Raw genomic sequence first — 6514 nt, 5'->3', positions numbered from 1 at the left:
CTAGAGGAGTTCCCATTGTGGTTCAGCGGTAACAAATCCAACTAGTATCCATAAGAACGTGGGTTCCATCCTGGCCTCACTCAGTGGGTTAAGGATCCAACATTGCCGTGAACTGTGCTATATAGGTCACAGATTGGGCTCAGATCTGGCATTGCTGTGGCTGTGGCGTAGGGTGGTGGCTGCAGCTTTGATTCGACCCCTAGCCTGGGAACGTCAATGTGCCATAGGTGTGACCCCAACCCTACAAAGACAAAAAAAAAAAAGAAGTTAATACCTAGGGGTGGCCTGCATTCTCCAATAGCTAACAGTGTTTCAATGGAAAGCATAGTTAACCCAGGAATGTGGGGAGGGTGATTTGGAAGATATGCAGATTCTGTCTCAAAAGCCAGAGATTTACAAAGTAGGTTATATACACACCAAAGTGTGTGCCAAGTGACCCATCATAATGTGGGAAGAAACACTAGCTTCCATTAATTTTTAACTCATCCCTTTACATCTTTGCATATTTTAAAACACAGTACTCATGTAATAATACACTTGCATTATTTATAAATAAATATTTCCATATTAACACTCAAGATGTTTAGGCATGAGGTACATGATCAACAAAGCTGGAAACCACACCCCCAGACAGCTGTTTTAAAGAGTGCCACAGAAAGCAGGGCTCCTTTTAAGACTGAAAGAATAGACTATGGTCTGACCTCTGTCTGAAGCTCTGCGACCCACAGTTTGTTGGTGCTAAGGGTTTAACAGATGTGACACTCCAAGCTGGGTTAAAATGCCATAGGCAAGGAGAACCCATGTCTGACTGGGGATCCCACAAAGTACTCACCATCTAAGCAGCAATACACAGTGTTTCTACAGAACCCAGACCCTTGAAGGTGGGAAGACAAGAGAATTTCCTAGTTTGGGAACACTGTATACCACAGTAAGACCCTTTTAGAGATCACAATCAGTGTTAGTATAATAGATGCTCTAAGTACCTCATTTCAAAAAATAATAATAATAATAATCAATACAAATAAACAAAATACCTGTTTGACTTTTACTCAGCATTTCATTTGACCTTGCAATCAAAATCCCCTTCCAACATTTTTCTCCCTGAATATTTGTTTCAAAACCTGTGGAACTAGAATTTTGTGGGAAAACTTTATAGACAAATGTTGATCTGGACATTTGCTACAGGAAAGCACTATCTACAAAATGTTTAACTTCTACCTTTTATTATGGAATAGTCAAATATAAAATACCACAGATGATTTAGCTAAAGAAAACACTTGTACACACACACACACACACACACACACACAGGAGCTAGGGCCTCCCCATTTAATTTCTAATTTGAGTTTTCTGAATCCTTTTCTTCTTCTGCCAGGAGTTATAATTTGTTGCTTATACGTTCCAAAGCTAAGCTGTGCTTTTTCCATTTGTGCAAAACGTGGTGGATATATTTTATATTCTATAAATACAAATGCATACTAGATTTCAAAAGAAAACTTCTCTCTGGAGGTGAGATGAGGTGGTTGTGCTGGCGGGGGATTTAGAATCAGAGATGTTCCAAGTTATAACTATGGTCGTTGGTAACGTGAAGAGACTAACTTTTGTGCATTATCTTATGAAATTAGCTTCATTGCCTGTACTGCAAAGCACACACCCTTTAATGACATACAAATGTTTACTGAACACCTACTATAGCCAAGTTCAAGAAAATGGAGATTAATAAAACTCATCCCTGTAAGAACCAAGAGGGAAGGGGCAATCCGAGGGAAAAGTATACCCACTGGCAAGGAATACTGACATGGCATGGGATGGTCAAGGAACTGCCCTGCAATTAAATCATTTCTAAAAGCAACCATAAGTTTGGACTAGTTAGAGCAAACCTGAACCAAAACTTCAAAAGTGAGCTCATGCATATATCCTCTGGGGAGTCATGTCAGCTCACAGATACATCTCCTCTGAGTTTTGAGCTACCCTATATAGGGTAGCTATACAGCACAAATCCCTCTACAGTAAAAAGGTTTGGGTTTTTCTTACTGCTAGACTATGAGCTCGCAGAGACTGGGCCTCCCAGAGTGCCACCTCATCCTGGGGGCTGCGAGGACAAAATGCAGCAGGTTGATAAGCAAATGGGAAGTGAAGTAGCTGCAGAGTACTGATGGTTCTTTTCAAAAGGCTGGCTTAGATGAGACAGGATTGCATGGCAATGTGGTAATTGCTATGACAGAGAATGTAGAAAATGCCAGAGAGCAGTAGATGAGAGCAACACCTCGCTCAGCACAGCACAGTAGGAGGTTGGCAGTCCTGATTCCAGGTTTATGGTAGTCACGATACAGACATCAAAAGTCTGAAAAGCCAAGGACCTTTCGCAACTCCAAAACTTTTGTCAACATCCTTAAGAACAATAACCAAGACATCTGCCAAAGTACAAGCCTGCCCCTTCAGCAAATGAATACAATGTTAAGCACAAATGAAAAACCATTTTTAAAAAATACACAAAGGAATTTGTATGGCTGGGCTCACATGTAATAAAATCAAGGGCAAAAAAAATATTACCTTTCCCCAAAGAACTTGCCATCAGTGCCCAGTATATTATCATCCAATATCACTAAAAACCCTACTTGACCTATTTAACCTCTCTTCATCCTCCATATTTGGGCTCAAGCAACACTTTCTTGAAGCACTCCCCGATCTTCCTGACTAGGTCTCACCTCCTTCCTCAGTCCCATCTCTGCATGATTAGCTCTTGGTCCACCAAGGCCTCACCTTCACAAGCACTTATCATGGTTGTCACTGACATGTATTCACATGATTATCGGATTAGTATCTGTCTCACCTACCGGTCCTAAGCGTCACAGGTTAGGGACACTGAAGGTTCACCATCGTATTCCTATCATCTAGTAGAGGTACGGGCAAAACCAAGTACTTAAGGCAGATCTGTCCAATGAATAACTGAGGCAAGCACATGTACACTATACAAGCCAAAGAATTCCAAACATGTTCTGAGAAGGTTTCAAGGAAGAAGGGGAAAAAATGGCTAACAGGTCAATTCAGTTAGTCAGAGGTGCTACTCAAAAGGACTTATGAAAAATAAAAGCTACAATCACAGAACTAGAATAATGAAAAATTAATCATAACACACTGACACTTGAATTTAAAAAAACTGGCCTTTGGGGTTTAGAAATACAAAGGCTAACTGTCCAAAAGGCAGGCAAAAAAAGAATAAAATACCTATTAAGAAAATTGCTTAATTAGTTCAGTATTATCAAATAGGCTTCACTTTTCAAAATGATGCCTAAAACTCATGCAAGGGAAACACATTTTATGTAAGACAACCTACACTAGATCAAATTATTCTAACTTCTTACCTTGGGAACAAACAATGCCAGGACTTATTTTTTTAAGGTGATATTTCTACCTCCAGGGATCATTATCATTTTAACAAGAAAGAGGAGATTCTCGTTTACAGTACAGCACTAACATTTATTCTAAAATGGAATATACATGTGAAACATAGATAATCTGACCATACTCCCTGACATGTTTTAACAAAATATTTTCCTTAAATAGCTATCAAGCCCCATGAGAACTAATGAGCAAGGAGGGATCAAAGGCCTGCATGCCATGACTATTAAATGACTGACAGTGTCAAGCATTCACCCTACCAGATGAAATCAATTAATCATTCATTGTAACTGGAGCAGAATATAATTAATTATGTTCACTTGACTGGTTCAAGTTTAATTCCACTAAAATAATCATAAAAATCACTACGAATATAGGCCATTGTTGTGAATTGTTGCTAAAAAAAAGTCATGAATGAGCTTCTATATGAATTTCATTCACATTTTACAAGTGATAGAAAGTTTTGAATATAAACACAGGTAGAGAAAATAGTATCATGAATCCCCAAATATCCATCACCCAGCTTCAACAATTATCAACTTGCAGTCAATCTTTTCAACTATACTCCTACACACTACTCAGCGGCAGCTCACAATTACTTTTAAGCAAACCAAAACATTTCACATTTAGGTATTCAGTTTGCATCTCTTAAAAAAGGGCTCCTTTTAAAAATGTAGCCATGATACCATCATCACACCTAAAAATAAATGCAAAAATCCTTACAATCATCAAGCATCTGGTTAGTTTTCCTACCTCCACAATGGTCTCATTTTTTATTGTTTATTTAAATCAGGATCCAAAAAAGTCCATAAATTGTATGGGTAAATCTCCCCTAATCCATCTTTTTCTTTTTTCCTTGCAATTTAGTTGTTGAAGAAACAGGGTCATTTGTCCTGTAGTTTTCCAGTCCAGATTTTGCTGATTGAATCCTGTGTGGTATCATTTGACATGTTCCTTCATTTCCTGCATTTCTAGTAAAGTGGTGGTTAGATCCAGAAACTTGATCAGGATCAGACTGGACTCTTGGTAGGAATGTTTCATAAGTAATATGCATGTTTTCATTAGGAGGCACAAAATATTTAACTGCCATCCCTTCGGAGGTGAGCAGTCACTGTTGGCCACTGCTTGGGTCCATCAATCATAGTGGGGTAAAATGGTAACAATGGATCACTTCTCTTTATTAGCTGCAACACTTCTTTAAGAGCATATTCCAGGAGTTCCCTGGTGGCCTAGTGGTTAAAGGGTCCAGCGTTGTCACTGCTGTGGCCCAGGTTCAATCCCCGGCCCAGGAAATTTTGCATGCTGTGGGTGTGGCAAACAAACAAACAAACCATATTCTAAAGGTAAGTATGATTTTGTAAACTATTAGTAACTCACAGAGTGAAATAGCTCTGGCCAGTGAAAACTTCAGGGTGTCTCCTGAATCTTTTCTGACACATCCCTAAGAGCTTCCTTGCTTTCTCATATGATAGTATTTTCCTAAGCTCCACTGAAACATTTCTTTCCCTAGACCAGGAATTAGCCAGTTATCCAAAGAAGTCTAGCTTCTTTAAAGAAAATAGTATTCAGAGACCACGAACAGGGCACTACTTTTGACTTTCATTTGAGTTTTGTCCTGGTTTATTAAATCGATTACACCAGGAGTCTTCTACTATTGCTCTAATAAATCGACAAGGCTGCATATATGCCAATTTTTAATCACAAGGCTCTCAGATTTTAAGAAATGCCTATATAATATGCTAATGGTGGAAGTATTCTTATATGTTAATAGTAAGAGTATAACGATATATCTATCTGGAAGATGATAAAATTTTTATCAATGACCTTTAGAAAAACTTTAACCCAACAATTCTACTTTTAGGAATTTATTTTATTATTAGGCTTAGGATTTTCCTTAAAGGACTGTTTCAATCTGAAAACCTAAATGTCCAAACAACAGGAAACTGGTTAATTTTTTAAATTATAATACATTCATAAAATGAAATATTTACAGTCATTAAAATGATGTAGGTACAATATCAATGTATTGCTAAATAAGAATGCTGCATTAATTACAAAGCCACATGCATAGAAAAATGTCTTGAAGGCTATATCCCCAAATCTTAATGCAAACTGGGCTGTTCTCCTATTTCCACTGCTGGTTTAGGATTTGGCTTCCCAGGGTCTGTCAAGTCTACTTCTCCATCTGCTTTCCAATCTCCAAAATGCTGTTCCTATTATCTTCTCTTCAATATTCCTTAATCCTTGGTGAACGTGCTCTTTTCTTCTCTGTGATTTTAGCAGAGATTTTAGGAAAACACAGAAGCTAACAAACGTTTTACTCAATCCTCTGTTTTCACCTAGGACCTCACTGCTTTTCACAGGAAAGAAAAGACATTCTGAAGAGCTTATCAATTATAAAATACATGATTTTCTACTGAAAATAGTACATACATGAATGTATCTAAGACACACAGACACTGTAGCAATATAGAACACAAGAGCTCACCTGTATCCTAATAATATAAAGGGCTGGATACAAAAATGATAGTGGAAAAACTGAACTGATAATAGATGGAAAAAGAGATGCAAATGGAAGTTGTTTTTAATCAAGAACATAAAACCAGAAATGCTGAAACTAAAGCTGAGCTCTATGCACCAAATTGATTATCCTTTTTGTTACTTAGATGTCAAAAGTGCTTTTTAGGAAACTATAATTTCTTACAACTTTAGTGACTACTCTAAAGATGAACTGTACCAGGCAGCTGCTTGAAATATCCAACTTGCTTTCTTATATCCAACTTGCTTTCTAGTTTTCAGACTTTGACTCTTTAAATCCAGATAAGGAACTTCACTTCTTATACCCCTTAAGATGGCTGTCCAGTTTTGTAACAAACTTACTACACTGACCTCTTATACTTTGAATTAGAAATACTGAGGAAATTAAAAGCCTTCTCAAGCATAAGCACCCTCCACTGCACAGCTGTCAATGACTCTAATCTCATCTTTTAAGAAATAATAATCATTAGGTCTTAAAATATACAGACCACAGGGACAGAAAATAAGAACTTGAGAGTAGTTTGCTCAATTTGGAGAAATCCTCAGTTTTCACACTAGTCTGTGGATATGACAA

This window comes from Phacochoerus africanus, chromosome 2, assembly GCF_016906955.1.
Source record: "Phacochoerus africanus isolate WHEZ1 chromosome 2, ROS_Pafr_v1, whole genome shotgun sequence".
Lineage (NCBI taxonomy): Eukaryota > Metazoa > Chordata > Mammalia > Artiodactyla > Suidae > Phacochoerus > Phacochoerus africanus.
This window is presented reverse-complemented; position numbering follows the sequence as displayed.